Genomic DNA, 9,574 nt, shown 5'->3' with positions numbered 1-9,574 from the left:
GGAGGCGCCCCCGCTGCCCGCCTGCCCCGCGGCCACGGTGGCTCCGGCTCCGGCGCCCTCCGGCCCGCCCCCCCCCCCCCCCCCCCCGTCTCAGCGGGTGCCCCGCGGCGGGGCCGGGCTGGAGGAGTGCCCGCGGCGCGGGAGCCCGGCCCGGCCCGGGCGCTGGGGGCGCGGGGGGCGGCGCGGGGGGCCCGGCCCGGCCCGGGCGCGGGCCCGGGGTCACGTGGCCAGGCCGCGGGCAGCCGCGTGCGGGGGATGCGGACGTGAGGCGGCGCGGGGCGGGGGGCTGGGCAGGCCCCGCCCCCGCGCGCGCTCCCGCCGCGGGCCCGTTATAAGCCCGGCCGGGCAGCGCCGGGCGCGGAGCGGGCACAGGGCGCCTTGCGGCTCGGGGCTGCCGCCGACGCCGCCGCGGGGGAGCGAGGGACGCGCCGGAGCCGGGCCGGGGCCGCCCCACGGCCGCGCACCTAACGGTTAGTGGGCAACGGCCGGTGCGGGTGCGGGGGAGACGGGGCGCCCCGACGCCCGGGCCGGGACGAGGCGCCGGCACCTGTGGAGCCCGGGAGGGCCCGGCCCGGCCGCGTCCACGTGGCGCCCCGGGGCTGGCCGGGGCCGGGGGGGCCGTGCGGGGCCGCCCGTGGGGGGCCTGCCAGGCCGGGCCCGGGCTCGGCGCCCCGGCCGGGCTTTTCCCCCCTTCGTGCCACCCAGGCGGTGGGCAGCGTGACTGGCCCAAGGCCACCCAGCCGGGCCCCTCGGGAGCCTTGTCCGCAGCCCCGGCCTGGCCTGGTGCCCACTGGCGGCACCCCGGGCCGGGGGGCCCCTCCGCCCTCCTCAGCGCGCGATGCCGGGTGAGGAGAGGCTTGCGCCCTGCCCGGGGGCAGAACGGGGCGGAGGCGGGTTCCAGTCCTGCCAGTGGGCAGCCTCAGGGCCGGACTTGGCTAAAACCTGGACCCGAGCCCCCGGGGGGCAGCGGCCGAACCCTTGGTTTTACAACGAGGGAATGGACCCCACCCCGGCCTGACCTTACCAAGACCCTTCTTCATTCAGAAAAGATGAGCAAAGTGCTTGAATGGAAGTCCTGCTTTGAATTTAAACTGTTTGGAATACGGGAACCTTCGAGAAGTCGCTTGGTCCTTGAAAAGCTTGCTTAGAGCATATACGAAATGTAGGGGTAGGCTAGACCTTATGTTTTTTTAACCCATTGATTTTGAAACTCCCTTTTGGGGGGCCCAGGAGAAGCATAAGCATCACAGGGGACTGAAGAGAATGCTATGATGCTACCTTAAAATACATGTGATCCATCTAGCCTTTCTAACCATTAGAAACCAGATTGAACAGTCAATATTTTACCCCATACCTTTTTTGCTTCACTAAGATCCACCGGCTCTTCTCTTTCCCTCTTTTTTCTCCTCCACTCGGGAAGTTAGCCCAGGGCTATGATGCAACACTGAAAAGTCTGGCCTGCTGTGTCATATGGGAGTTGTACCAGTTTGTTATGCAAATATTCATTGATTTATGAGGTAGATTACTTATGAATCTGACTCAAAAACCAAAGGCTATGAAAAATAAGCAGAGCAACAAGCATGACTGGGCTAGAATGGTGCTGATTAGTCTTATCTGCCCTCCAAGGACCATCTTGATTCTTTGGAAACTTGTTTTTTAATTACCAAAAATACTGCCCCCCCCTTCCTAGATGATGAATTTTTTTTGGCCACAAAAACTTGTGAAGATGGCTACTCAAGTGTGGAGAGACTTTAGTCTTCATGGGAGTAGCAAAATAGTAAATACCTATGCCAGTGAAATCGTGGCCCTCCTGAAGCAAAGACATGAGAGAATTCTTTATCTGGTAGGAATGAATGTGCAACCATTAATGGAACACAAGTGTTTTCTTTCATAGTTTGTAAGTATATTTATTCCCACAAAAATAAAGCTTTAACATTCTTTCCTAAGAAAGACTTCTAGGTGAAACTTATTTGTTGAAAGTCAGTGGATAGCTATTAGAGGTTTTATTTATTAGAGTTACTTGTCTGAAGAGGATTGTTCTGTTTGGAGGATGAAAGTTCCAGGAAACTTAATTTACCCCCAACATTTTATAGACAATCCAAGGAGAAAAGATATGTTCTTTGTGGAAAGGAAGGATAAGCATTCCCAAGTAGAGTGCCTTTTACTTCAGTCAGTTGTGGTTCTGTGTTTATCTTTGTCAGAGTTTATCTTTGTTCCCTGAAAAGCTAAATGAATTCAACCTTTTTTTTTTCTTTTAAACTTCCAAGAAAATTAAATGATAGCTTGTCTAAATCTCTAGGTATGGTTCCAATAAAGAAAGTACATACTGTTTTTTATCAATAATGTTGGCCAAATCTAGGTTTCTATTTTTAGTGTTTTAAAATGAGAAATAAATTTATACTATATATGTAAAGGGATATATATATATATATATATAGTGCCTCTTAATAAAGTGTGTGTGTGTGTGTGTGTGTGTGTGTGTGTGTGTGTGTGTGTGTGTGTATGGTGTGTATGTTTATGTTTCTCCCATTCTTAGCCTGTCTGGAAATAGAGCAGCCCCTCATGGGTCTGATTCTGCTGCTCCCATCAATGTGGTCTCTTTGTCTGGTTGACCTAACCTGATTTCCCCTCCATGGCCACCTGGTGGCTCCCTGCTCCTGGAACCAACATAGAGTGCTCATGGATCAGCTTTGGACCTCTCTGAATTCCCGGGATCCCACAGTCCTCAGCTTCCCCAACTTGTGCTATTGCCACTTGCAGAAAGGGCTTTCTTAAATTAACTTTGCACATCACCACTTTTGGAGAATAATTATCTGTGCCAGAACAATAGTAAAGCAGTCTGGCTTTATTGCTTACTGTTTTTTTTTATTTTCACCACCTTTATAGTTGTATAAATTGGTGTTTATTATTTTGCAACTATAATTTTAATTTAGCATACTAGAAATTATAAAATTGCAAGCAAAGCAAGTATACAATACATTTTTGTGTTCTAGCCCTAACAACATTACATGGAAAATGTAAAGAATACTTTAAAATACTTTAAAAGTCATCAAGAATTTTAAAAAAAATTTTCCCTTTAAATGAAAAAATTTCTCCCACACTCCCAGGTTTCAGATCTTCCTGAAATTTTTTAGATTCTGCTCTTATTTTCTGTACCTATTATACTTTTTGAGAGGCAATGGAGCGTGTTGCATAATAGACAAAGGACTGAACTTGTTTGAAGACTTGCATTGAGTCCCATTTGTTGCCATGGTTAAGTCAGTTTAACATTTTAAAGCCTCAATTTCTCCCATCTGTAAAATGGGAATAATTATTGTATGGCCTATCTGACAGGATTGTTTTGAGAAAAGGTCTTTATAAATCTCGTGAGTTTTTTGCTAGTTTGTAAACTTAAGAACAAGGAGACACTTTCTCATTTTACTTTCCATAGAGTTGTAGGTGTTTAGTTTTTTAAAATTTGCTGTTGAATTTGAATATCCATAGCAGTACAGAAAACAAAAGTAATACTTGTCTTTTGGAGATATAAAATTAAGCTATTTAGGACAATACACATGGGTAACAATTAGGGAACAATTAAATACAATTAAAAATATGTTCACCTAGAAAATTAATCTAAAAACCATAATTTGAAATTCTTATTCCAGTAATATATATATATAAGTAGGTGTATATAGCTATCTCTTGGGCAAGCATTGTTATTGGTGATCCAGGTCCAGAATTGAGGACTGTCAGAACTCAGACTAAATCACAATTAGAAAACTGCACAACTCTTTCCTTGACCTGGTCCTGCTGCAGAATACCAGCATTCTCCTGGGAATACTGTATGACTTCAGAACATGGAGCACCATTTTCTTAGAAGAATCAAATTTATAAACTAGAGTGTATTGAAAAAAACACATGGTAGATTGTAAGTTGTGTCATATATCACCAAAACTCTTGCACAAGAAATAGCATAGAAATATCAAGGATGTTCACAAATGAAAAAGGTATAAGAGGGACTTTTTGGGCCAGAAGATTGCCATCCGTGATCTGGTCTTAAGTGCATGGGTAATTAATTCTTTTATCGAAGATCTGTAGAAAGAGGAAAGAGGCTAGCCAAAAGTATACATACTTTTGGCTATGTGGAATTTTTGGTATATGTGGAAAGGAATGGAGGAATTTCAGTTTTTAACCACAGTGATTTCATACACCTGTCTCAGGATTTTAATTTTAGTGGGGATATAAAGTAATGATACATCAGGGAGGGATGTGAAAGATCATCTTATAGTGTAATACTTGGATTTATTTATATATATATATATTTGCAAGGCAGTGGGGTTAAGTGGCTTGCCCAAGGCCACACAGCTAGGTAATTACTAAGTGTCTTGAGATCTGATTTGAACCCAGGTACTCCTGACTCTAAGGCCGGTGCTTTATCCACTGCACCACCTAGCCGCCCTATACTTGGATTTATAGATGAAAATGGTGTTAAGTGACTTAAGTTCTCACAGACAATTTATAGTCGAGTCAGGAGTCAGAGTTCAGATCTCTTAATATAAACCTAAGACTTTGTTCAAGTTTGGATTTTTTTTTTTTGTGAGAAGAGAGGGGGGAGGAATAGTAAAGAATTTCATAACTCCTGACTCAGGGTGATAGGGGACAGACAAGTTTTATTTTGCAGGGTCAAGGGTATTGCCTATAGGCTTTTTCCTTAAATGGATAAGCAGCTAGCAGGGGGACAAGCTAGGATTTATATAGTGGTACAAGGGATGGTTTATGTGGTGCTGGGAAAGGTGTAGTGAAGAGGCTTGTGTTGAGGTATTCAGGGTGACAGGCTCATTTTGGGAAATAGAGCTAACTATTATGTTGGGTACCTGCCTCTTTCCCTGTTCTTGTGGTATTCAATTTCTGATGGCTGAGAGACAGGTACCTGTTATCCATTCCAGGTCTAGTATGAGGGAAGGCTTTTCTCAGGACTGTTTCTGAGAGAAAATAGCAAGGAATATTACTAAAATATTTTTTTTTCTTAGAATAACAAAGTCAGCATAGCGCATGATATAGCCTACTATAGAAAGGCACAGAATTTAACTATTTGTTTTCTGCCTAGCATTTCCATATTGATAGTATCATAGATGAAAAATAATTAAACCTGAAAAGGGAGCCAGTTTAGATGGAAAGGACGTTGAGTTTGAGACATAAGTGAGATGTCTAGTTTGAAATCTTGTATAGGATGTTGGAAATGTGGGTCTGTGGCTCAGGAGTTGGAACTAGGGAGAGGAATTTATCTTAAAGATTGTCAATAAGGTTTTCTTTGGACTCACTCTCTTGCTTGCCCTCTTTCCCTTTTTTTTAGGATTGGGGCTATCTGAGCATGTTGACAGGTAGATGAGCAGTTAGTCTTTCTTTTTTTTAGCAAGATTTTATTTATTTTGAGTTTTACAATTTTTCCCCCCTAATCTTGCTCCCCCCCCCACGCAGTCTAACTATTAGTCTTTATATTGTTTCCATGGTATCCATTGATCTAAGTTGTATATGATGAGAGAAATCATATCCTTAAAGAAGAAACAAAAAGTATAAGAGATAGCAAAATCGCATAATAAGATAATAGTTTTTTTTTCCTAAGGTAAAGATAGTAAGTCTTTGGTCTTTGTTCAAACTCCACAATTCTTTCTCTGGATACAGATGGTGTTCTCCATCCCAGACAGCCCCAAATTGTCCCTGATTGTTGCACTGATAGAATGAACTAGTCCATCAAGGTTGACCATCACCCTCTTGTTGCTGCTGGGGTGCACAATGTTCCTCTGGTTCTCTGCTCCTCTCACTCAGCATCAGTCCATGCAAATCCTTCCAGGCTTCCCTGAATTCCCATCCCTCCTGGTTTCTAATAGAACAATACTGTTCCATGACATACATATACCACAGTTTGTTAAGCCATTCCCCAATTGAAGGACATTTACTTAATTTCGAATTCTTTGCCACCACAAACAGGGCTGCTATGAATATTTTTATACGAAGCAGTTACTCTTAATAAATAATAAGGTTCTCTTCTCTGAGAGAAGTAGGGGAGGATGCTGCTGCTGAAGTTTGAGCAATGATGGGAGGTTAGTGGCACTCGGTGACCAGCATAGAAAATTATCTGGCCCAATATCTTTTAACCGTTAGGGGGTTGGGGGGGGAAATCAGTCAGTAAACATATCCCTTCATCTGTTTTCCATTGTTTACAATTCGCAAGTTTTCTTAATTGGAATTTGTTTATGTGCACCTATGACCTATTGAACTTTCCCACCCTTCAAATTTCTTACCCAGTTACTGGAGGGGAAAAAAATTTGTTGCCCCTTTTCCCCTTCTATCTCCAAAAAAGAATGGTAATATGTTTTGCATGATTGAACATGTATAGCATTTAACAAATTGCTTGCTGTCTAGGGTGGGAAGGTGAGGGGGAAAAGAGAAAATTTGGAACTCGAAATTTTTAAAGAATGAATTTTAAAATTGTTTTTACACATAGCTGGGGAAAAATAAAATATTTTTAAAAGAAAATAAATGTTAACTGTTGAAATGAAAATCAACATTATTAGATCTGACATCTTCTAAAAACCCGTGGAAATAACCAGAAGCGCCCTTCAGAACCTTTTTACAAATCCTTATCTACCTCCTTTTAATTTTAATTCAGATAGCATTGAAGACAAACTAGTTCTCATTTATTTTTTATTTTTTTGTTTTAATTACTACTATTATAATAATAGTTTATTATTTTCTCTTGTAAATATACAGAGTTTCAGTTTGTGGAATAGGCTAGGGCCCTAGAGTTATAACATTTCTGGGGGGGGGCAATCAGAATTCCAAATAATCAATTTGGAGAACATTTAGTTGAAGGAGAGAGACACACTGTGTGTGTGTTGTGTGTCTGTGTGTGTGTGTGTGTGTGTGTGTGTGTGTGTGTGTGTATCCTACAGATATTGAGTCTTGAAATTGGTCATTCTTCCCTAAGCTTCAGATTATTCATTGAACATTCTCACCATCTAAAATTGAAATGTTTTCACCTCACAGAATTGGAGAGAGCCTCCAGCTCTTATCTAGTCCACCCCATTACCACAAAGGAATGCCTACCTAACATACTCTAATGCTAATCCAGCCTCAGTGGGTAAAGCTTTAATGAGGAGGAATAAACTCCCACTCAGGGCAATCCTTTCCACTTTAGAATGTTTTTTTAATTGACATTAAGCCAAATTGTAACTTTTAACACATTTCTCCTGATTCTGTACTCTGAGTCCCAACAGAACCAGTCTAATCCCTTGTCTGCATGATTAGTCTTCAAATACTTGAAGACAGTTAGCATGTCTCTTACAAGTGATCATTAGTGTCAACCAAACCACACACACAGGACTGAAGACTCCTGAGGAACAGTAAGGCTGTCCTCCTGAACACTAACATCAAAATTCTTAAAGGTTTTTTTTGTTTGTTTGTTTCATGGACTTTTTTTGACAGTCGGTGAAACCTGTGGACTCTTTTCTCATAAGAATGTTTTTAAGTGCATAGAATAAAAAACATAAGATTACAAAGGAAATTAATTACAATGAAATACAGTTTTTAATTAGACTACAAGTTCAGAACCCTTACTTTATTGGGTGTACATTCAAATGCATAATAATATCTGGGTAATACACATTCTTCATCCATTTGGTCTTTTCTGTGTGAATGGACAAACCAAATTCCTTTGAGTTCTTATACATCTCTTTGAGGAGGTAATAAAGTATATTGAGAAAGTAGATGATACTACATCATCTGAAAAAAGCCAGCATTTGGAGACCCACTCCATCAATCTGGAATCCCTCCTTGACCCAGCATATGTTAGATCTTGTCTATCACAGTGATTGTTGTTGCTGTGGCAGCTATCTGTCTTGGCAAGTAAGTCAACTGTCTGTCACCTTGGAAGGCAAAGAATCGCATCAGTGTGTCTCCTTTTTCTTCCATTAGAGCTAAAATATACAGAGAACATTTTGCTATTTTTACTTTTTGTTCACCAGCCTCTACTCATCCTGATAATTTTCCTATAAGACCCTGCCACCCTTTTATATATTCCTACCCTATCATCTCCCCTCACCTCTGTTTTCTACATAGTTCTTTGGTTGTTGGGTTGACTCTGCATTTCCATTGGTCTCTTCAGATAATTTCCAGTTTTCTTGCTCATTGGAATGATTTCCTCTTGTAGCTTTAGAATTTCATTCTTGGATTTCCCATAGTTCCTGGTTAACTTCCGCCTATCGAATTTTGTTCTATTTTTACCTGTTTTTCCTCGGAACCTTTTGAAAGTTGATGTAGACTATACCCAACTTTCTTCTCTGTCACAGCTCTGGGGAGGAAGTGATCACTTCCTCTTCTGCTCTGATCATGAGCATCAAATTCAGAATACAATTTCCCCTTGTTAATTCCTCTGCCATTTTGAAGGATAAAATTATCTCAGACCAGGGACATGTCCAGGAACTGAGGCTCTGACACTGAGCGCTGGGAGGAGTCCCATCCAGCAGATCAGCCCCCTTCTGTGTTCAGCTCTGGTCACAGATCCAGACCCAAGAGGAGTGGTTATGAGTGTTGGTCCTAAGGATTTGTACTGAAGGAAGAACATTCTGGAAACAAACAGGACCTGGGTGGCTCTGATCCCAGGAGCAGAGCAGTTTTTCAGTTCTAGGCTTTGACCTAGCCCACAAACCTACAGTGGAAATAAGCAGAACTGGAGTCCCAGACTAAAGGGAGCCATAATGCCCGAGCCCAGCAGCAGTCGACAGAAACTTCCAGCCAAGGACAAGCAGATAGATTCAAACCTGGATCAGGAGCCCTAGATCAGGAGGGCAGACTTGACTCCAGATCACAACAATTTGCAGGCCAACCCCCCCATTCTCCAGCCTAAGATGTGAAAGCAACAAAAGGATTTGAGGACAGAAGCTCAGACCAGACATCCTGAGTGTTCAGAGCTTAGCACTAGCATAAAGTCCAAAGTAAAGGGGTAGGCTGGAAGAATGAACAAGTTAAAAAGAATCCTACCATAGTAAAGAGATTATGGCAAATAGGAAGTTCCAGAAAAACAGAAGATAATGACATAAAAACTTTACAAAGCAAAGCCTAAAAGAAAAGTACAGCTTGGACACAAGTCCAATGAGAATTTCTAAGAGTAACAGCCATTCTCCAATAGATAAATGGATTAAGTCTATGAAGGAAGAATAGGGAAATAAGTGAACTAGGGAAGAAAGAAACAATTTAGAAAAAAGATAACTTTACTCATGAAAAAAGTAGCTGTTTGAAAATTCAACTGGGGGGTGGCTAGGTGGCACAGTAGATAGAGCACTGGTCTTAGAGTTAGGAGTACCTGAGTTCAAATCTAGCCTCAGACACTTAATAATTACTATTTCTTAGGAAAAATAACTGATCTAGAAAATAGATCAAGGAAAGATAATTTTAGTCATTGTACTACATGAAAACCATGAACAAAAAAGCCTGCATGTTATATTTCATGAAATCATAAAATAAAAATACAAAAGAATTATCCAGATAATTTAGGAATAGAGTTGAAAGAAACTACTGTTCACCTTCTGAAAGAGAC

At 42.3% G+C, this 9,574-nt stretch overlaps 1 protein-coding gene across 4 annotated transcripts in view; it reads left to right on the top strand.

Moving 5' to 3' along the window:
* The first annotated feature begins 327 nt into the window (after positions 1-327).
* Positions 328-9,574, top strand: part of SLC16A1 (solute carrier family 16 member 1) — a 34,683-nt gene continuing 25,436 nt past the window's right edge. Inside the window, exon 1 of one of the 4 annotated variants that reach the window (XM_074188458.1) lies at positions 328-470. The gene's annotated coding sequence lies outside the window, so the exon portion shown is untranslated. The other 3 variants (XM_074188461.1, XM_074188460.1, XM_074188459.1) reach the window with 3 other exon arrangements.

Source organism: Macrotis lagotis, chromosome 5, assembly GCF_037893015.1.
Source record: "Macrotis lagotis isolate mMagLag1 chromosome 5, bilby.v1.9.chrom.fasta, whole genome shotgun sequence".
NCBI classification, from domain to species: domain Eukaryota; kingdom Metazoa; phylum Chordata; class Mammalia; order Peramelemorphia; family Peramelidae; genus Macrotis; species Macrotis lagotis.
This window is presented reverse-complemented; position numbering and strand designations above follow the sequence as displayed.